The sequence below is a fragment of the Oryza brachyantha genome, chromosome 5, assembly GCF_000231095.2.
Source record: "Oryza brachyantha chromosome 5, ObraRS2, whole genome shotgun sequence".
Lineage (NCBI taxonomy): Eukaryota > Viridiplantae > Streptophyta > Magnoliopsida > Poales > Poaceae > Oryza > Oryza brachyantha.
This window is the reverse complement of record NC_023167.2, coordinates 6,309,529-6,333,949: the sequence shown is the minus strand read 5'-3', so window position 1 is coordinate 6,333,949 and position 24,421 is coordinate 6,309,529. Positions and strand designations below refer to the sequence as shown.

The 24,421-nt window shown below is 36.3% G+C and overlaps 1 pseudogene; it reads right to left on the bottom strand.

Annotated features, from left to right (window-relative positions):
• Window positions 1–1,130: 1,130 nt before the first annotated feature.
• On the bottom strand, window positions 1,131–23,954 carry LOC102718367 (annotated as a pseudogene).
• Window positions 23,955–24,421: the final 467 nt, after the last annotated feature.

Below are 24,421 nucleotides of genomic sequence, written 5' to 3'. Positions count from 1 at the left end.
ACCAAGGGGTATGCCCCCGGAGCATCTTTTAGATCGAAAGTTTTTTATAGGAGTGTTATTTGTGCACTTTGTAAACACTAGTTGATCAATAAAAATCGAGAGTTTCAATCTACATCTTTGAGTTTTGTCGATAGATCTTTTACGGGATCCCAACGGTCCAATCACAGGCAAGGGGCCGGTCTGACCGGTGGGATACCTATGGTCTGGTCCGAGGTATACGAGCAGTCTAACCAACCAAACAACGTCGGTCTGACCGATGGTATAAGCGTGGTCTGACTAGCAACTTTGTGAAGGATTTTGGTAGAGGTAATCTTTAATTCCGCAAAAGATTTTTGGACTTTGGTTTCCCCTACCATTCAACCCCCTTTGATAGGTTTGTTTGGACTGGTTCGATCCTACAAATTTCAATAGCTTCACAATTAATCTATCTCAATGTGTGGGAAATATTTTATGAGTATATCCAAGAATGCCCTCATCACAATGTGCATTTGGTTTCATCAAAAGTTTCTACAATGGGCTCGCTCAACCCTAGCATGAGCATCTCGATGTGGTTGCAAGAGGTGCCTTTTTCATGGTCAATGTCAACATCATTTTTCCATTAGTCAGGAAAGGTAGCCAAGGTTGGTATAATCAACCACTACAACCTAAAACTAATGGAGTTCGTCAGATCAACTTAATGGAAATGTTGGTCGTGATAGATTTAAAGAAAATCAATTTGCCAAACACCAAAATATGTAAACTTTTTTGAGCCCAACAAGGTTATGTGAATCCATTGCAATGCCAAAGAGAACCAAATTGCCCACCTCATTCCCTTATGTATCAACCATGTGTTCCATTAAGTAGTCTTCTGCAACCAAGGGCAGAGCTAGAATAAAATAGAGAGAGGTGCCATTCATTTACTTTCTTAGTGCTTTGAATTGAGTTTAGATTGTTACGGGTGCTTGAGTTCAGAGTGAGGGTGGTGTATATATGGTGAAAATGGATGAACTCTAGCTAAATTTTTTTGAACTGGGTTCCTGGGAACCCCACACATAATGAACCTCCGCTCCTGTCTGCTCAGACTGCTTTTTAGATAAAGGGAGCTTTTATTAATCTCAAATAATTACATCAAGGTGATACAATCACTCCAAGACCACTTCCAGCTGCAACAGACCATGTAAACACTTATTGTAGACTTAAAGTTGAATTTACAAAATATTTATAAACATGCAAAGTATGACAAATATTAACACTCCAATTACGTAAGAACGACTAGTCTCCGATATTGTCGCATCAGCCCAAGATCGACAGTCTTCACAAATCCAACTTTACATATTCACCTTCCCTCATGAGTATCTCTAATGATCTCTGATGACTGGATCAGTGGTGTCGAGCCTGTTCTACCTCCTGAAGTTGTAAATCCTGAGTAGCTGGTGCTGACATAGCTTCTGTTCCCGCTCATCATCTGTGACTCAGTGATGTAGCCTGGCTTGGTCACCGCCTGATTAGGTACCTCGACTTCTCCGGTCAGCATCGCCATGACCCTCGACATTGGTGGCCGTAGATGTGGTGAGCCCTGTGTGCAGAGCAGTGAAACATTGATGACTCTGAAAGCTTCTTCCTTGTTGAATTCCTTCAGACTTGGGTCAAGGATTTGGAGAGCTTGCTCCTTTTCATACTCTTCCCATGCCTATAAATGAACATAGATTTATTACCACATGAATATACTTATTATGGGCTAGGAGTTCATGAAGGGTAAACAAGCAAAAAATAATAGCCAATCATAGATTAGTCCATCTTTATTGCTTGCTTGCTTGCTGTTTGATATGAAGAAAATCTTTATTTGATTCAATTAATCTATCTTTAATAAATGAAATATATCCATGGACAACCCAACAATAAGGAAAGTAACTATTTTTATCTCTGTTTTTTAACTGTTAATAGTTCAATCGAACTATGAAAACAGTACACATTGAGGTAGAGTATCCCTGGTACAGTTCAAATGAATATTACTCCCTGAACAAAAGCAAATGAAACCAATGTGTTCTTGCATGGTAAGATTATTGACCAGCTTACCCACTCAAGAAGATAGATCTTGCTTTTCTCGAGGGAGTGGTTGGTGTTTGGTCGGCCAACAATAGTCTCCAGCACAACAACCCCAAATGCAAAAACATCGGCCTTTTCTGTCAAATGACCCCTCATTGCATACTCAGGAGCCAGATAGCCACTTAAGAAAGATTAGACAAGTTAAAAGGGGCTTCCATTTTGAAGTTACAGACATAACAAGAGAAATGGTGGGATATTCTTACAATGTTCCTGCAATTCTTGTGCTCATATGAGTTCGCTTCCCATCATACAACTTGGCAAGTCCAAAGTCAGAGATCTTTGGGGTCAGATCGGTGTCAAGTAGTATGTTGCTGGCTTTAATGTCCCTATGCACAATGCACACGCTTGACTCCTCATGAAGATAACATAGGCCCCTTGCAATGCCTAAGATGATCTTAAAGCGCGTTGCCCAGTCTAGGTTTAAGTTATTGTCACCTACACAAGTTGAAATAACTCAATAAAACCTCAAAAAATACAAATAATGGGAAAACATCGAGAACAAAATCAAGCAAATGCAAATTCATATGTGCTCGGAATTTGCAGAAGTGAAACTCACCGAAGATTGATCGATCCAGGCTTCCGTTTTGAAGGTATTCATAGACCAACAAGGGTGTGTTGCTGTCAATGCAGCACCCATGCAGTCTCACAAGATTCCGGTGTTGTACAGCAGAAATTGTTGCAACCTCTGTGACAAATTGGGTTTTCCCCTGATGAGAGGATTCAGAAAGTTGTTTCACAGCTATAACTCTTCCATCAAGTAGCTTGCCCTGTTGAATGAAGAACTTCTAGAGTTACATGCATAGTTTGATTGCAGGAAAAAAAAGATGTCACACTTAATACCAAATCAGATAATGTTTCAGTTGAAATTTGAAAATATTAAATGGGGGAAAACAGACAACCTTAAACACTGGCCCATAGCCACCTTCTCCAATAATGTTTTCAGAATTAAAATTGTCCGTCGCTACCTTGAGTTCAGAGTTACTAAAGACATCAGGTCGTCCAACCAGGTTGTACAATTCTGTATTTTATTTCCAGAGAAATGGTAAAGAACAAATAGTTTGAAAAATTCGATGTCTGGATAACAATACTAAAAAGTGATACCTTCTTTTTGTTGTGCAACTGCTCTTCTCTTCTTTATCAATTTAAATATTCCAAATATGCCTGCTAATCCTAAAACTAACACTCCAGTCAATATTCCAGCAATTGCGCCTGCTTTGCTTCCCTTTTTTGGTACACCATTTCGTACAGTTGGAGTAAAATCTGAAAAAATAATGGTTTTACTTGCTAGAGCCATAATCTACCTTGGAGTTAATTTGATAATTTTGCTTACTTGGAGTGACGCTTAATGCTGAGATCATTGGTCCCTTAGTGCCCTTGCCAGCCCAGAAGAGATGGATCTCAAGGAAGTTTCTTGACACGGTTAATGTGTAAGTCTGGTTAATGGCGGTAAAAGATTTTCCACCAGCTGCCTTCCTTATATCAAAATCCTTTTCTTTCAGGGCTCCCTATGCAGAAGTTGGTAATACTTTCAGAAAAAGAATAATAAAAGCTCCAAAAACCTGTTGCTATATAAATCACTGAATTTGTACCTGGACATATATGTCAAAAACTCTTCTTCCAATGCTTTGCCAAGTCTGCGTTTCCGGGATGGTAAACTCTGCAAATTGAAGCGTAACAGTGTAATTTCCATTCTCAAGTCCAAGTCCGTAGTATCTCAGCGAAGATGGCGAAATCCTTGCAGTCTCGAACAATTTCGAGTCAACTGTATTCTGAACATGCTGAGGGGTGTATATAATCATTTCGTTCGTTCCTTGGAAGAAGCTTCCAACACTGCTGACACCCCATCTTGTTTGGTCAGTAACATAATATGATGCATCCCCAAGGTTTCTAGCATCTGCTTCATAAATAGTATTATCTGAGGCCTTAGTAGATGTTTTACTGCCACAGTCAACCGCAAAGGAATAATCTGGAATTAAGATGTGCAGATTTATAACCATTATTCAAAGTCATTGGATCTGTGCAAAACTATAATCTGCTAACTGCTACAGAGAAAAGGAGTGGCAATATACATTCGGGAGATCCTCGGAAACAAGGAGCATCTTGCTGCAGGCAGTTTAGTCCTGAAGGTATACTGTGCAAAAATTGATTTGAAAAGTATTAGTCGTGAAAAAGTTTTTATTACAGTTAATGAATTCCACAAGTACTGTTATAAGTACCTGTTTTTGGTGCTTCCAATAACAAAGTTATTTCCCACCAAATTCCTTGTTCAAAGGAAACATTAGAATATCTTTTTTTTCCCTTTGCAACAGAAAGTTGATAATTTTAAACTTACAATTGCAAATTATTCCGGATAGCCCAAGAAGGAATGGTTTCTGTAAGGTGGTTATAGGAAAAATCTCTGCAAACAGTACAGAATTATAAGGATTTACAAGTGAACTGAATACATCAATATATTAATAAAATATATGTCGTTTGTTATTGACATACGCTGCTTTTACAGAAGAGCTTATAACATCAGGCAAACTTCCCGTAAGGCTATTGTTCCCCAGAAACCTGAATTTGGCACAATACAAAATGATGAAACATGGACATGATCTTATCAGGTCTTTCTATAAATTGAATTAATGTAAATAAAGAATTTCCTACAGAAATTGAAGCTTTTCCAGATTCAGGATGGACTGAGGAATTTGTCCTGTGATATTGTTGAAACTCAAGTCTCTGTGCCACAGGACAGAAATATTACTTGAACAAATGCTTCAGAACTGCAGGAAATTTCCAAAAAACAATTATAACTGCTACCATGGTCGATAACGAAAACTTACAGCAATATCAGTGTTGCAAACATGGAAAAATCTACTGCTTGGAGATTGCCTGATACCCTACAATTCCTTAATACTCTGAAACAACAAAATACAACATAGGTGACTTTCAACTTTGACAATAGAGTAAGCTCTAATGCTCTATAGCCTGTAGCAAGAAGCATCACATACAAGTTGCTCAAAGATGTCAGATTACTGATAAATGCCAATGAAGTGCTCCCATTCACAATATCACCAATCCGTCTGCTCGATTGTATTGAACGAATTAGTAATCAAGCTTGACCTTCTAAGATATCAGCGGATCAAAGGTGACAAAATAATATACTTACAAGCTCGTTAATTTTGTCAGATTAGATAAACTTGCAGGAATTGGGCCTTCAAAAGAATTTCCTTGGAAAGCCCTACAAGTTCATAATTTCAGAAAAATAAAGTAGGGACTTGCCAGGTCCAACTTAGTATAAGGATAAGTAAGCTCTATGTACCAATATAAACATGCAGATCAGTTTAATGGTATGCAGATGCTGCATTTCTATTCAATGATAACTGAAAGGTGGAAAATACTGTTGCCTGAGTTCAATTTCCCTGTCTATAAAATAAGACAGAGAATGACGTTTTACCAACTTAATATAATAAATCTTACAGATCTTGCAATTTAGTCAAGCTGCCCAAGTAATCAGGTAGTTTCCCTGTGAATTCATTATCTGTCGCTCTCCTGCAAACGTACCAAATTATTTCACTAGCACATAAAAACAAACAGTTAAGGTTCGGTTATTGACTTTACAGGAACTTCAGGTTTTTAAGCTTGGAGATCGTCGAAGGGAACGGACCTCTGAATCCAGAGCTATCTATGTACCTGGTATTGAAACACTGCAATAATTATCATGTTGAACATAATCTCTCTCCACTCGAAAATTAGTTCATAGCAATTGGGAGAAGCGAGGCATTTACAACTGCTCAAGTTTGGTCAGGCTCCCCAGTTCGTCAGGAAGTTCTCCGGTAAAGTTGTTGAGACTAATGCCCCTGAATCAAGAAGAAATATATTCATGAATGCTATAAATTATTTAGCCGCGGCTGATAGCAGAAAAGGGGCATTGTTTTTCCAGATGGGCCGTGTGTATATATACACACACACATACACATACATATATATATATATATATATATATGAATAAATTTTACAAAACTATAGATATTTTGATGTTATCGCAGGACTACAGACTTATAGTTGTGTATCACAACACAAAGATTTAACACTAAATTTATTCGAAAATTACAGATTTAAGATATTGCATAACAAAACTGTAGATTTAATAGTGAAGATAACAATGAACGACAGGTTTTAAACGTTTAGAATTGTCTCTTTTTATGTTATAAAAGTTATAGCTTTGTGATAAAATTGATGTTAAATATGTAGCTTTGTGATATAATATCTTAAATATATAGTTTTGTAAAAAAAATTGGTGTAAATATGTAGTTTTGTGATACACATCCTTAAACAAACTATAGTTTTGTGAAATTTACTAATTCATGTCTAATCCAAGGAAAGATTTCTTACAGTGAGAGTAGATTGGTGAGGTTCCCAAGTTCCTTCGGGAGTTGTCCAGACAATTGGTTGAAACCCATGGCCCTTCAAATGATGAAAGATAATTACTCCGGTCAATTTGATCATTCCTGTCGTTTTGGATAATAATATGATCTTCTAAATCTATCTTTAACTGTTATTTATTTTAAAATATATAGAAAAAATAAATACATATTTATTTTTATCAATGTACTCTTTATGACTTACCTAAACTTATTGTCCTATAGTTTTCAAACTAAATATTTTAAAAGTTATTAGTAGTCAAAGTCAAAAAGTTTAAACACACATTTATCTAAAATGATAAGAATCATGAAACTGAAAGGAATAAGTCATAACAGCCAATGGATGTTGTATTAATCCAACTTACAAGTATTTCATGAAAGGAAATTTTCCAATGAATGATGGGATGGAACCTGTCAAGTAATTGTTGTTCAAGTTCCTGAAACAAAATCACAAACATCAAGTGAATTAGATAAGACAAAAGAAATGCTTGACTACTGCTCTCTCTATCCAACAATATAAGAATGTTTGGAGTTTTTTTTAAGAGATTAACTTTGGGAGAATGTAGGGTTGTGACTGTTGGAGATGAGAAAGTAGGTGAAAAAATTGAACAATTGATGGTTATGATTGGTTGAGATGACCATGTAGATGAAGATGTCCTTATATTGTTGGACAAAATTCAGACTCTATATGTCCCCGTATTTTTTGATAGAGAGAGTTTGCTTTTCTTTCCATTAAATCTATTGTTAATGATTGAAAGGATCTTCAAGACCATGGATTTTACATCGGTAGTTCATACTACTCTTACGTCATAGATGACAGTTATCATTAAGTAAATTTTATAATCGACTATACTTTTAAACCAAAGTTTCTAGCCTTCCTCATGTGCTTATATTGCTTAGCTTGCCATTGAAATTTGGAAGAATGGAATGGGGTGGCGGCATGGGCGCAGATCCAACATGAGGGCAGTCGCTGGGGGCTTCAGCCCCCACTACACCCATTAGGTCTATGGGAGCCCCCACTAAGCTTCCCCTAAAATTTTGTGTCAAATATGAATTGAAATATGGCTGAAACTCTATGTAGTTTGTTCAGACCCCTTTATTATCGTTTGCTAGATCTACCAGTAGGCGGTGGTGAGAGCTTATCATTCTCGGCAACGATGATGGGCGATGGTGACAACATGATCGGAGATTGCTGCGCGCGGCAGTGGATAGGTTGATGATGAGAATATGGCCATCCAGCTTGGTATAGATGGACTGTACGCCTTGTCGAAAGTGCAACAAATTGCAACTATAGGTTGTGTTGAGTGAAAGCACCGTCATGAAACTTTGGTTAAAAAGGGTAGTCCGGTGTGAAATTTACTTGTCATTACCGTTAAAGTGTAGTGGTGCCAATTATTATGCGAGAAGGAAATGAAATATGCTTTCGTATTTGAATGAAGAGCAATTTTACAGTACTTGAGTAGGTACTGAGAGGTACCAAAATTTTAGTGTAAAATTTTGGTACCTCCTGGTACCTTCTCAAGGACCGTAAAACCGCTCTTAAATGAATATGCAGTTCATAATAATACAAGAAACAAATAAAATGCTACCACTCAAATTCTAAAGTTGAAATATATTTGGCATTTAATTAAATTTTCTGCCTATTTCACAAGATATTATTCAATGATTTCATGATTGAATAGGAATGTCCATAAGCACTAAACAACCGCTATGTGCTATGTTATACTACCTCCGTTTTGTATTATAAGATTTTCTAGCCTTGCATAAATTCATCCATTGATGAATGTATATAATTTATATATATGTCTAGATTCATTAGCATCGATATGAATCTAGACAAGGCTATAAATTCTTACATTATGAAATGGAGGGAGTAACATGTATGCCTCATGCAAAGGCCCCTATCCTACTCAGCTAAACTCTTCCACCCTACTCACACTTGATTGGAAATATTACTCAGAACTTTACAAGAACATTGGTTATCACGCTAGTCCCCTCCCTCTCACCCCTCCCCTTCTATCCCTGCTCCCTCTCCCCTTGATGAAAAAATATTACTCTAACTCATTCCATATAAAAAATATATATAAGGAGGGGCTTGTAATATATTATTTTACATTAGATGGAGATATTAGAAGGGGGATTGGGGATCTGAGGGGTAGGGATGGCTTGTAATTATTTCAAATGAAATATGCTGAGGGGTAGAGGAGTGGAGGGGAGGGGACAGTGAGTATTTCTTTTAAGAAAATCTAAGAAATACCATTGACAATTACCTAATTCTAACAAATGTCATCGACGAGTGCGAGTTCCATTAAATATCATCATACAAACAACTTTGTATAATAAATATCATCATCACTAGGGTTTTGCCCTCCGTCCTCCATTAAGTGCTATAGATGAACAGTGTATTTAACAACACGAATAGACATAATCTTAATGGTGATGATATTTTTTACACAAAATTATTTGTACGATAATATTTTGTGGAATTCATACTCATCGATGACAATTCTTAGACTTAGCATTTATCAATGATATTTTTTATATTTTCTCATTCCTTTTACATTAGAAGGGGAAAGGGAGTGGGGGAGAGGAATGGATGGTTGTTAGTCTACCTACGACATAACCAATGTCAGGATAAATGTGAGAGTAAATTTTGTACATGCCAAGGATAATACAGGGGTGTCCCTAGGCCCGTGCAAGCTGGACGACCGAACAGGGCCCCTAAAAACCATGGGCCCCAAGATTTATAAAGTATACTAAGTATATATAATAGTTTTGGAATTTTTTTAATTAGAAATCAGCGTAAGTTGTCTAAGTACATATAACAGTTTTGTTCTTCAAGATTTTATTCCACAAGAAAATAAAGGCCTAGTCGAAATTCTAAATCTCTTGAAGCGACATGAGTGTTTTCCCAATGCAACCATTGCATATAGAATTCCATTGACCATTCTAGTGACTGTTGCATGGCTTTTCTAAATAGAAGCTATTAAAGACCTACTTATGAACTAAAATAACACAAGAAAGATTTAATGCATTGACATTAATAGCACTTGAGGGTGGCATGCTGGAGAAGATTGATTATGAATGTCATTGAAGATTTCGTTTCAAAGAATATTGCTTTTCAAGTGATTGTTATACAACAGGTACTATTCTTGATTATGCTGCTATACTTTGTGATATAAGTAATATATTGATTGATATTTGCAATTAGTTTTTTGTTTCCATACTACATATTAGGCCTCCACTTAGTGCTTTAAACTGTGCCTCATATTTTCACGGGATGCCCCTGGGATAATAGGTTGCGAGGGGAGAGAAGATCGAGGGGACTAGAGCGGGACGGTAGCTTATGAGGCAAATTGTTTATAGTCTAAACAAAGCTTTGGATGTTGCATATTACTTCTCTAGGATTATCATTTTTTATATAAAACTTGAGAAAATTCCCTACGTACCGTTGAAAAATTACTCAATCCCTTTAACACCCCTAAATTTTACCTCATCCCATATATACCCCCGAGTTTTCATTTTGATCCCCTCTATACTCATATCCGTTAGTTGACCGTTAAATATTTCAAAACAACTACATTACCCCTTCTATGGCCGCGTTCGGCAGTTTGTAGAGTGTGTGTTAGTTATCCGACGCGGAAAACGTTGTAAAAGATTAGTATATGATTAATTACTTATTAATTATTAAAAAATATAAAATAGATTAATATGATTTTTAAAACAATTTTCCTATAGAAATTTTTGCAAAAAACACACCGTTTAGTAGATCAGGAAGCGCGCGCACAGAAAACGAGATGATTAAATAACTAACGAGCAGTGCCAAACGAGGCCTATATATATGTGCTACCTACTCAATAAATTTTTATATGAAAAAAACTTAAACTAACGGACAAGCGATATAATCATTTAATAACCAACTTTAAAAATACAACTTATTATTTTTATTTTTTAAATTATTATTAAATCCATACATTAGTTCCACCAGAAAATTAAGAACTAAAACTAAATGTTACTTAGGTTTAAATTTTTGGGATATATACAAAATTCATCAAATTTTATCTGAAATTTATTTGAAAATTTTAAATATGTTTTCTAGTCTATGATAAACCAATTGCATCCCTTTGCTTTTTTCAAATCAAAGATTTTTTCAATACATGCTTGTTGAAACTAATTTTCAAATTTGATGCAGAACTTTTTTACAATAAATCTTTTTATTTTAATGAAATAATGTTTCGTTTTCAAAATTTTCATTTTTAAAAATTCATAACAAATATTTAGTAATTTATTTCTTTATTGGTTTTCAGAACTCAAATAATTTACACATAAAACATTTCTAGCTTTTAGCAATATACCAAGGACAATAAAGTAATTTCTACTGTAACTAATGGTCAACTAACGGTATGAGTATGTAAGGGATCCAAATAAAAACTCAGGGGTATATAAGAGATCAAGCAAAATTTAAGGGCGTAGAAGGAATTAGGTGAAATTATAGGGGCATATAGGAAATTGGTCCATAAAACTTTGCGTTATGTTTACTTTGAACACTAGATATACCTAGTGCTTTCGTTTGAATTTTGAATTCAAGAGATTCGGTTGAATCAGCAAAGAATGCATGTTTTTTGGTTGTGAGTAGATTTGGCCGGATAATATTTTCCTTTGCGCTTGATTTATTAGTGATAGAACATAACATTTTCTCATAGGCAAAGTTATCAATAATCAATGGGTTTGATTTCGTTCAAGCTCTTACCTCTAAAGAGCAACTTTTATCTTTTAGTGATAGAACAGACCAACTTTTATGTTTTAGTGATAGAACAGACCAACTTTTATGTTTATGGGGTTAAATTCATGTTTTCTGCAAAACATCGATCTATATATAGCTTAATGAAAACCATATCAATATGAAGGCTACAAGACATAGATCCATACAAGTCCTGTAGATATGTGAGATCTGTAGCTCTTCAGGTATTTGACCAGTTACGTCCAGCTTAGTTGCCCTCCTGCAGAACACACAAGTATTAATATTGATAAGTAAAAGTAATAAGTTCAATTTTGTCACTGTCTAAAATAAAGCTCCAATTTTGAACATTGAATTGTGCTTGGGATATTTCAGTTTTCACCCCTAAATAGAAAACCATTTGGTTTTGAGCAAGGACACGCCAAGCAAGGTAACTTGGCCCTGGACAATGGAATACTCTTTGGGTCCAAATTGTACCAACTTTGGGATGGACTGGTATGTGCAAAGTCTTGGGCAGTAATTGTGAAACCCAATTCCTCTAATGGAATGGTGTTTGCTTTAGCTTGTATGCAAGAATTGCTAAAATGTTAGCTTTAATATGAGATCAATTAGAAAATTATATGAAATACTCCCAAATGGAAATATATTCCAGTAACTTTATCACAAAAGCAGTAATGTAAATTAACATGGTAAACATAAAAATGTCAAGTAAATTATTTTATTTTTCATGAAAATGCAGGAGAACTGCGTTTGATTTAATTAAGAAATAGAGCAAAAAAACATATATAGAAACAAAAAAAGGGAAATGCAACACTTCACACAAAGTGGAAAAGTTCGACTGAACTCTAGGCTTACTTAAATCGTCCGACGGCAAAGATCTACAAAGCTACTCATGGAGCGTACGGGCACCTACTAAACAGAATGAGCTGATCTTAGGACATGTTTTTTGTTGGGTCAGTAGTCGGCGCACCATAGAATGCACAGTCTACAGTATTTACAAATTTCCCAAACGGTCAAAATAACTACAGAGAGATCCAAACACGTCACAAACAAATCAATGGAAGAAAACCATGGTGATTAGGGAGGCAACTCCAACTTTGCAATGAAACCATGGCGGATAACGGAGGTTGGAGCCCACGGGAGGCAGTTTCAAGCTACAGGCAGTTTGGGTCAGAGGTCCAACACTGTGAGATCTCAGACCATGGTGGTAAGACCGTGGGTGAGCTGGTTTGGGGGCGTCAATGGCGGCCCTATACAAACCTAGGTGGACTTTCGATTGGTGATATTTTCCTAAGAGCTTCTAGATTTCTCCCCAACACTTGGTTGTGGACACGGAAGGGGTGCTCCCCCGATCTAGGGTTCTAGCCACCGATAGTGAGATCTAGATATTTGGGCACTTGACGAGGAAGGTGAGGAGATCGGTGACCAGGGTGAGAGATAGTAGATGATATGTAGAGGTGGTGATGGAGCGTCGGCCTCCGCTGCAGTGACAAGACCAGGAGATGAACAAGAGGAGAGTGACAGAGCAGGTGGATCGAGTGATCCTAGTATCAAATCCACGTGAAGAGGAAGAGCTTCACAAGCAGCTGATTCACATTCAAAGAGCGCTCGAGGAAAGCTGGGAAGGGAAGAATCAAGGAAGTTGGGCCGAGAACAAGTGGGCGCCTCAAACCCTATCAGCTGCATAAGGAGAGATTTCCTAGCCAGAATCATGAGGTGAGAAACAACCAACCCCATACCTATGAGAGATGGTGGTCGTAGACATATTGCTAATTCTAGAGGTAGTAGCTCCAAAATTCAGATTGAGTGTTTCAAATATGGGAAAGAGGGTCATTACCAGGTAAATTGCTTTAATCCTCCACTTTGTTATTCTTGTCATAACACTAGTCATATAGCTTCTAATTGCCCTAGTAATTCTCAAAAGAGAGGCGTTAAGTTGTGTGGATTTGGTATCCTGGGTCAGGGTTTTTTCAACCTACATATTGATACCCCTCTGAATGAAAGTAGTAAATCATCTGTGAGAGGTATTCTATCCATTATTGAGGGAGTTGGCTCAATTGAAAAGATAGAGACATAGTTAAATCATATATTCTCTGATCTATCTTGGGAGTGGAAGGTGAAACAACTTAATGAGAAAGAATTTCTAGTCACTTTTCCCTCAAAGAACATTAGAAGGCAAATCTCAAGACCTAAGAGTTTTGACTTTGGTTGTTTCCCTATTAAAGAAAGTGTGATGGAAATAGCCATGACAGAGGAAGCTCTTGATGAATTGGTTGCAGTTTGGGTGAAAATCTTTGGTATACCAAAAATAGCTAGGGATGAGGTTTCTATCAAAGCATTGTTGAGCTAGTGGGAGAGTTTGAATCTTTGGATGAGAAGAGCTTGGAAACAGAAAGCTACACTAAAGTTAGAGTTGCTTGTAGGGATCCAAATGAGCTTTTATCTCTATGTTGATCTATATTAACAAGGTAGGGTACAGAATTAGGTGGTAACCTAAAGGTTTCAAGAGGAAAATTCAGGATGGCCCCCTTCCCCTCCTTTTGATAAGAAAGATGACAATGAGGAGATGATGTTGATGATTTGGATGGAGAAGAGGAAAGTAAGGGTGGTTTCCTACTGAGAGATTGGTTCACGAAAATTACTCTAAAGGCTCTACTTCTGCTCCTCCTTTTAGTGGAAAAAACTCGAGTTCCAGGTTCAGCCAAAAGTCAGATCTAAGAGTTTTGTCTTCTGCAATGGATATAGATACTTCATCCTTAGTTGATAACAATCCCCTAGAAGTTGTGGTTTGGAAGAATAGTGACCAAGATTTGGTTCAGAAATCTCAGGATGAAATGCTTCCACTAAGTGCTAGATTGGCATATTCTCCTCCTGAACTAAAGGAAAACAAAGAGATAGTTCCCATTCCTTTTGAGATGGATATGGACAGCATGGATGAAGTTGAAGAATGTGATATCCCCACAGACTCTGAGATAGAAAGAATGGGAGCTGAAGAAGAGTTCGATGATGGAGATAATTTTGAGGTGGTCTCTCATAGGAAACAAACACAAGAGGGGTTTGTTTCCTACCTTGGCTATAAGGAAGAGTGACAGACGCAAGTATCAAGCTACCACTATGCATAAGAGGGCTGAACTGTTGGTTAAGAAGAAAAATTTGGAGATTCCAGGTAAAATGTTAGCTCCTTTGTTCAGTTGATGCAGATATCTTGAAAAAGATAGCTACAAAGGCTGGTATTTCATTACGAGCTTCAATTGAGGAGATAGATTCTAATATTAGTACTATTAAAGCTAAGGAATTATCTCAAGCTAAAATTGCTAAATTAGAGTAAAAAAAAGAAAGAGAAAGAATGTGATCTTATAGAGGTGACGAATGTAACCACTCAAGAGGTAGGTTCAGGATAAAAGAGATATGTCCCTAACAATAAAACATAATGGGCAAAGAAATAGAGGTGGCAAAAAATAAAAAAAACTAAATGAAAGTTCTTTTTTTGGAATGCTAGAGGGTTAGGTAACAAAGCTAGAAGAGACTAAGTAATAAGAGAGTTGATTTTTAATCATAAAGTGGATATTATTTGTATTCGGGAGACAAAGAAAGAGAGTTTTTTCTTCTAGAGAGTTACACTATTTGCAGGGTAATAGAGATTTTGATTGGTTTTACAAACCTTCCTGTGGGGGCATCAGGAGGGTTTGCCTTCAGGCATTAACCTTGAGTGTTTTGAGATTATTGACTCTATCATTGGTGAACATTTCATCAGTAGAGTGGTGAAAAACAAGTTTGATGGATTTATGTGGGAGTTTATGAATATTTATGGACCAACTGAATCTGATGAGAAACAAATTTTCCTTGTTGAACTTTCTAACTATTTGATGAATGTACAAAATCCTACTTTTTAAGAGGTGATTTTAATATGTATAGATATAGATGGGAGAAATCTAATGACAATGTAGATGGAAGAGTTCTGAGGTGGTGTTAATTTTACTTGGACTAATAAACAATTCTCTTCTATTTAAATTGTCTTAGATAGAGTGCTAATGTCCAATGATTGGGAAATGCATTACCACTTGGTTTCCCTAATCTCTTTGATTAGAGTTGGATCTGACCATACTCCTCTACTTCTGTCTAGTGGGGAACAACTCGTGGTGTCTCCTATATATTTTAAATTTGAATCGAGCTAGACCCTAGCTGAAGATTTTAAAGACAAAGTTGTCAATGAATTCCCTATTAGAGATAATTCTTATATTCTAAGCTATTGACACAATAATTTGTATAAGACATTTCTTAAAGGGTTGGGGAGCTAACAATAATAGTTTGATGAATAGACATAAACAAGAATTGCTCAGTAAGCTTAAAGAGTTAGACCAAGATGATCATATTTTCCATTTGTCTCTAGATTAATGGGAGGAGAGATATGAATTGGAAAATAACTTGAACACATATATGATATAGAGGAGCTACATTGGCATAAAATAAGTGGAGAGGATTGGATTCTACAAGGAGATAGGACTCATGCTTATTTCATAGATAGGCAAATGGTAGAAAAAAGAGGAATTATATTCATAACATTTGTGAGGATGATAGAATTATTTCCTCCCCTGAGGAGTTGAAAGAACATATAGTTAGTTTCTATAAGAATCTTTTTAGATCTAAATCTCCTCCTTCTATTCATCTTTCCATGAATTTCTGGGAAGTAAAGGGTGTATACCCAGTGAGAAATTAGATCTGATTTGTAGAACTTTTGTGATCTTAGAGCTAGATAATGTAATCAAATAGGCTAAAAACAATACTTCCCCTGGTCCTGATGGTTCTCTATTCACTTCTACAAAGAGTTTTGGGAACATTTGAGAAAGGACCTCTTTGAAATGCTTCTATAGTTGTATCCTAATGAATTAGACCTAAAGAGGTTGAATTATGGAGTCATCTCTCTCATTCCTAAATCTAATTATGCAAGTAGTATTAAACAATCCAAACCTATTTGTGTGTTGAATGATTGCTTTAAGATTATTACTAATAGGTTATCTCTGATAGCTTCAGATATTATTTCTGAGAACCAAACTGCTTTCATACCTAGGCGGTTTATTCTAGAGGGAGGGGTTGTTCTCCATGATGTGTTACGTGAGTTGCATTCCAAACAGGCCCAAGGCATTATTATGAAAATTGATTTTGAAAAAGCCTATGATAGGGTCATTTGGGATTTTCTCGTTGAAGTTCTTCATAGAAAAAAGTTTCCCAATAAATGGATTAATTGGATTAAATCTTGTGTTTTTGGTGGTAGAGTTTGTATTAATATTAATGGGGAAAGGAGTGACTTTTTTAAAACCTCTAGAGGTCTCCGGCAAGGTGATCCCTTATCTCCTCTCCTATTTAACATAGTGGGAGATGCTCTAGATAGGATGTTTGATTTGGCTAAAACTAATGGGATCTTAACAGGTTTAGTCCCTAATCTAGTTCTAAAAGGTTTAACTCACTTACAATATGCTGATGACACTATAATTTTTATCCCTTTTAATGATTTGGAGATCTTGACTATTAAGGTCAGTCTCAATGCTTAGTTTTACTACACAGTTTTCAAAATAACTAACTCGATTAAACGATGCATGAAACAACTGCTCACAGTGCAACATTTCATTGTACCATTTCTAATGCTAAATAAAACATTTAATTATTGTTGAAAGTTTGATTGCATGCAGAGAATGTTCGATTGCAGGAAACGCCTCAAGCCCCTCAATGCAAGTTTCACTGTGCAGCTAAGGACTTGGTAACGGTGCCCAAAGGTTTTATGGCCATCAAACTAATTCTCCCTCTCTCCTCATAGTTTTATATAAATATTCCCTTTTCTACTGATGTGTCACCTAATTAATGTGCATGACACCTCCATGATACCTTCATTGAGACTGGCCTAAGATCCTTTTGTATTGTTTTGAAGAGCTTTCTGGGATGAAGATTACTTACCATAAAAGTGAAGTGCTTATAGTAGGCCTTTCTTCTATTGAAACAGAAAGAGTTGCTAATATGCTTAACTGCCCCACTAGAGTTTTCCCTATTAAGTATTTAGGTACGCCTATGAGATCAAATTAAAAGCTTTTGATTTTTCTTTCATTCCTCAGAAATTGGAAAAAAGATTGAATACTTAGCAAGCTAAGTCCTTATACTATAGTGGGAGAGCTATTTTAATAAACTCTTGCTTATCTTGTGTCCCCTCATATGGTATGGGGTTGTATCGTTTACCTGAATCTATTTATCATGAGATAGATTCTATGAGAGGAAGATTTTATTGGGAAGGCATGGAAGATAAAATAAGATATCATATGGTGAAATGGGTTAATATAGCCTTTCCAAAAGATTTTGGAGGTCTTGGTTTCACTGATACAAGAGTTATGAACATAGCTTTGCTCTCTTCTAAGTGGTTCTTTAAGCTGGAATCAAATACCAAGAGTTTATGCCTGTTTGTGCTTAGGAATAAATATAATAATGTTGGAGGTTTTTTCAGAATAATCAAGTTTTCAAATCTATGTTGTAGAATGGGTTACTAAAAGTTAATAGTTGGGTTTATAAAGGTTCCAAGTGGAAGATTGGGTGTGGCAAACATATTTTCTTCTAGAAGGATACTTGGAGAGGAGAGGTGCCTTTGAAAAATACTTTTCCATATCTTTTTGAGATTTGCAATCAAGAAGACATATTTGTTCACTCAGTTAGAGAGAAGGGAATCGGTTGCTTAACTTTTAGAAGAGTTTTTAATCATAATGACTTTATTTGTTGGGCAGAGTTGGGAGAAATAATTAACCATATACAAGGTGAGAGATATGATTCAAAAATTGATGAACTTAGTTGGGCATCGGATAGGAAAGGGGTGTATACTTCTAAGTCTACATATAAATTTCTTACTTTTAGAGGGGTTGAGGATTTAGAGATTCAGATGGCCTGGCAGGCTCCTATGCCACTAAAAATGAAACATTTCTTGTGGCTGGCTTGGAGAAATAGAATTCAATCGGCAGGCCAACTTAAAAAGATGGGTTGGGGAGGTGATGATATCTATAAACTTTGTAATAACTATGAGGACTCTAAACTCATTTTTTCGTGTGTCCAATGACGATTTTTGTGTGGTGTTTGTGTAGAGATGCTCTGAGTTGGAACGAAATTCCGATTTCTTTTGAAGATTTTACTGCTTGTGCTTTTTGGAATGTTAGATCCAAAGTTGCCAGAGTTGGTTTTTGTATTGTAGCAGCTTGTTGTTGGCAATTATGAACAATGAGAAATGATATAAGTTTTAGAGATTCATCATTACAATCACATTTACACATTTATTTTCGGATTGTTTGTTATTTGTTACAGTAGAAAGTGTTGCTAAAAGAGGATGACAGGAGAACAATGGAAGAATGGATTTCGGCTAGCCAACAAGTTACTAGAAGTCTTCAAGTTTTCAAGATAGGAATAGGCTAATTGTATGGTGCTCGCTTTGGTTTGGCAATGTGGGATCCTAGTTGCTTTTGTTTAATTGTGTTTGGTAGTGAGTTGGCAGTTATTTATTCAGGTTTGTTTCAGTCCAGTGTGGTGCATTTCAGTTTGTTGGCTAGTCTTGGATTGTAAACCGGAATTCCTGGTAACTACCCTCTAAAACCTTGGTTCCTTTTGTTTTATAAAAAGTTGGGCTTTTAGCCTTTTGTAAAAACACTAAAGAGTTCTGACCCTTCCTTGCCTTCTTAGGTCGTATTTATAATGAGCTATAAATAGTATTTTTAATAAAAATAAATAATTATTTATTTTTTATATATTTTAATATAAAATTATAGTTAAAGATAGATTTGCAAGACCGACGTTGTCCAAATCAGCAGTGAGCTTGCAACATGACTACATTGCTAAGAGCATTCTCAGTAGATACTATTTCACATATCCATCTTGACAATAAAGGATGTGGGGAAAATATTGCTCCAGCAGATACTCTGTCATATTATCCAAAAATATAGCATCATCTATATTGAAAAGAGAAACTCTACATATGAATGTTCTCTCTCCTACCTAATATCTCAACGTAACGTACAATTATAAGAGGAGAGAGCAATAACAACATGAACATGAGAGGAGGTGGTTGTAGAATATTAATAAATTATATATGGATGGTGTAATATGGATATTCTGTTGGAGTGGTAACTAATATAAATAGAAAATCTATTTTGGATGATCATCCAGATAGCAATATCGATGATGAAATTTGGATGAGCCATTGAAAATGCTCTAACGTTCTCCTTTTCCTAGTAACCTAGCCCCGTTTGGCTGAGTGTTAGTTATCCGGTGTAAAAAAGCATAACAATAGACTAATATGATTTTTTTAAGCAACATTCCTATAGAAAATTTTAGCAAAAAAAACACACCGGTTAGCAATTCAGGAAACCTTCCCGCGAACACGAGAGAATCTGGGTTAGCAAGAGGGGGAACAAACGGGGACCCAGTGTGTCTATTCCCGTTTTTCCTTGTTACCCGGCTCGCCGGGTCGAATTCTTTACCCTATCATAATATCTTGACAATTGCAAATTTACCACTAGTTTAAAATGTTATTGCAAAAATGCCACTACAAAATTGCAAAAATAACTGTGGCATCCTTGCAATTTTGAAAAAAACCAGTGGTAAATTTGCAAAAGCCCCTATCTATTTAGGTGCAAAGCGCAAGCATGCACCTTTATCAAACTTGGTGACACCTAGATGTTGAAGTTTCATTATGACATGATCTATTTTTCACACTGTTCGTGCATTGCAATTTAATATAATAATTATTAACTTATTATTACAAAAATTTTCTATATATAGTCCCTCCTTTCCATAATATAATACATATCCACGTTTTTTTCCTATAACATAAGGCATGCATGTAAGTATGCATTAACTAGTACATTTTTTCATTATCAAAACATCCAATCACGTTATATGCATGCATGCATGCACCTAGGTAATCCAAATGAGAAGGTAGTTATAACTCTTTCTTGATTTTGAGTTAGTGTTGGTCGTGCCTTAGAGCAAGTACAATAGCAGGCTATAAGTTGGCTATAAATATATTTTAAAGAGGTAAGAGACAAGAGAGAAGAGAAGTGAGCTATAAATTTATAGTCAGCTGCAACACGAACTTCAAGACACAATGTGTGTATGACATGTGGGATATAGTGGTATACGTTTTGTAGCTAGCTATTATATGAATTGACTATTAAATTGACTATAAATGAATTGGAACTAATAGTTAGCTATACTATTGAACTTACTCTTATATTGAACGGAGGAAATATTTTTTTAATTGTTGTATTTATTGTTACTCACATTTCTTCCCAACAAAAAATAGAGTTCCTGTATGGGATTGACATGAGGACCATATGGTCTAATACTGTTATTTTTTGCAAACAAATAAGTTATCTTTGTCACTGCAACTTTCATAAAAAAGATTATAAATACACAATCGAGAGAACCGTGCATGTGCAGCTAGCTGATCTATCAAAGCAAGATAGGAAGGCGTACTTACAGCTTGATAATATGGCAGATTGTGTTCTTGTTGAAATAGCAGTCACATTTGATGGCAGGGTCTTTTGGGTAGTCCTCGCTGGGGGATGCATCGGTAGCTACGCCGCTGCACAGCTCGCCGCTAATGTTCCACTCTGGCGTTGCCTTGATGCCCCATCTTGCCATCATCTTGTTTAGTGCTGCCGCTGGACGGTTACGTTATTAGCATTAGTATTTATAATATGGAATCAGAAATATATACATATATATATATATATGCAACATAATGAATTAATTAATGAGGCAGCATTTTGGGGAGACTTCCCCAATACAGCATGAAAAGATGAGACATAAAGTACTTTGACCATCCGTTTCAAAAGTAAGATAGCTCACAACACAAAACATATTTCCTAATTTAGGGTTTGTTTTGTTCGTGAAAGTTTTTGGGTTAGGTCTCATATTATATGTCTGATCAGATGTTGGAAGACTATTTTAGCAACCAATTAAAAAACTGATTACATCGGGTATCAGAAAACCACAAAACGAATATTTGAAGTTTAATTAATCAGTCATTACTACATGTAAGTTACTATAGCAGTTATAACTAATCATGCACTAATTATGCTCAAAATGTTTATCTCGCAAATTTCTTCCAAACTGTACAATTGGTTTTTTAACTATATTTAATGCTCTATATATAATTTCAAAGATTTGACGTGATGTGTGAACGCGAAAATTTTTAGGAACTAAGCATGGCCTTAATCATACAGCAGTAAAAGCAACAATCCTAGGGAGCTCTGGCAATGCCACAATAATTACTTCCAAGGGTCTGTTTTGATGTGCAGACATGGCCTAGGTAATCCTCTTTGGTACCACCACGGAATTATTTATTTTTTATAAATTGATCCTTTTGAAAAACTTATTTTCAAACTATTTTTCTGTTAAAAACTTTTAAAAAATAGGTTGCTGGATCAGCACCAAACCATTTGATGCTGAGGTAGTACGGAAGAACGCCAAGTACGCTACTCAGCACGACTCAGCGGTCCTGCCAACGTGGCACCGAGGTCCGCCCCAAGGCGCCTCCAGTGAAGCAGGCGCCGGTAGCGTCCATGCATGCATCGTACAGGAGCACGGCAAATACAAGCTAGCTGTAATCACTTTGCTTTGACACATGTTTAGGGCATGTATAAAGGACTTTTATTGTAGTCTCTATCATTGCGTGCTCGTTGACGTAGAAGATAGAGGATAGGAGAGAGAAAAGTTATTGATTTGCATGGAGTCAGTAAAACATCAACTCCTAGCGCATAAAACGAGAAGGCAACCAAAAGATCTGCTTTGTACATGTGCTGATTCTAATCAGATACGCTGATTAGATGAAATATGAACAGAAAATTAATTAGTCTGTAATTATAAAGAGTCAGCTTGAAAGGTTGTATTTATACTTTATATAAGAAGTTTTTTCTACTGACGTGACTTGAGATAGATCAGCACATGATAGGCTATACCACTGAACATGTCTTACTAGCCATTCATCGTAAACTGGCCAAAATCACACTGTAGATTGAACTCGAGATCTCCGCATCAATAAAACGATCGAACACAGTCTCACTTGTCAACATCCGCCACCAGATTTACGACTATAAAAATTGCAGTTCCAATGATATATATGCTCCGCATCATGTTGAGTGCATATACCCGGTGGTGCACACATGCAGATCTAACTATACTGACTATTTACTAATTTAACATAATGGAGTACATGTTATGTTGAACCCAACTAATTACGTGAAGGCTGATACAGCTACCTACAGTACTGGAAATTAACATTTTCATGTCTCTATAGGACATTCCAGTGTGTGTCTATATATATATGTGCACCCCTATAGAATAGCCTATTCTATGCCCACTCTTCTCATAAGGCCCAAATCCAGCTCCTATCTCCTAAGGACCCAAAACATCTCTCATGCCTAGTCAAACCTCTCCCACGTCGGTCAAATCCGTCCTTTAACCTTCCTGCACACCTTACATTTGTCCAGTCTCATCTGTCTAAAAAGTGTAGTAACATGAAGACAAAAATACAGTAACATGTCTTATAAAATACAGTAGCAACATCATGACAGATCTAGTTTTTTAAATCATATTTTTTAACTACGGTAGTGAAAACGGTTTTAAAAAAATAATATAAGACATATGAGATATTATTCTCTAAAGATTAGAAATACAACCTTTTAGCTATCTCATATGTATTAATTGTGTCGTAGCAATAGTATACAATCCTACCTCGTGTTACTGCCATTCGATCATAATGTTATTGTATTTATATCACGATGTTACTGTAATTATGGAGTAACAACGTACATGTTACTGCACTTATATCGCTATGTTACTGTAATTGTGCAGTAACAATACACATATTTTATAGTAACATGGTGTTATTGCTACATAAAATGTATAACGTTACTGTAGCTATTGCCATAACATTACTGTATACTAATACAAATCCTATAGATATTTCTTAAGATTCCAAACTTTAAATAACTTTATCTCTCACCTTATATATTATTTTTTAAAAACTTTTCTACCGAATTGTTAGAAAAAAGTGCTTTAAAAAAGTAGATCCCACATGGGTATGTTTCGACGTTGTTACTATGAATTAGGTGCCGTGTTACTGTATTTTTTTACTTCGTGTTACTGCAGAATTCCTGGGAAACGAGAAGTGAGCCTAGATATACAACAAGAGGGGAAGCCCATAAGGGGTTGACCTACGTGGGAAACTCTTTGACCAGTCTTTAATTGAGGTGGGGATAATTTTTAGGCTTAGGAAAGAGGGGTGAGAGGTAGGATGGGCCTTGGGAGGCCTTGAAAGTGAGGGGTGTAGAATAGTTTATACTAAGAGAGGTGCGCGTATTAGTCTATATATATATATAGTCTAGCTACGGTGAGTTGCAACTCGCGGGCGGCTCCGTGAGTCGGGGTCCAAAAAAACATATCAAATCATCTCTAAATTTTGATTTTTATGACTCACTAAATTCTTCATATCAAAATCTTGTGGCACGCAAAAATTTCAATTTACATAGACACACACTTCCAGTCATAGCATTAATTATGTGTGGTTTACCTTCGGTTGGGTCGGTCGTTGGTGGTGGCTGGGGCTGAGAAGCGGCCATCCGCCATGATGAGCACAGGAGCAGCAGCCACAGCAACTGCCCGCCCAAACGCCTCCTGCTGCTGCTACTGCTGCAACGCCGCATCCCTCTCCGTCTTTCAGAGTACTGATGAATATTTGTGGGGTTTCTGAAAACTGAGTATATATAAATAGGAGAGAGAGTAACTATTAATTAATAGTAGCTACGTACGTACTTCAATCAACTATTGACAAATTACCGTAAAGCATGAGTTGTCTACCGTATGACTCCACTTAACAACTACCGTATGACACCACTAACAAGTGTGCAAAAATAATGTCAACGAATTCATCGTGTACATGTGAGTGGGATTAATTAATCTACCGCTAGCCGCCTCTGTCTCTGTGATAGTAAGGTAAGTAAGCATGCGCGTGTATAATGGTATGTCTGTGATTTGCGTGCGTAAAAAGAACATTGACAAAAAAACTATTGCATTTACACCGATCATATACACATCAATTAATTCTAACTTATATTCATTAGGTCAGTCTTGATGTATGTTTATCCGGTTAATCCTAGCTGCCGTGTAAATC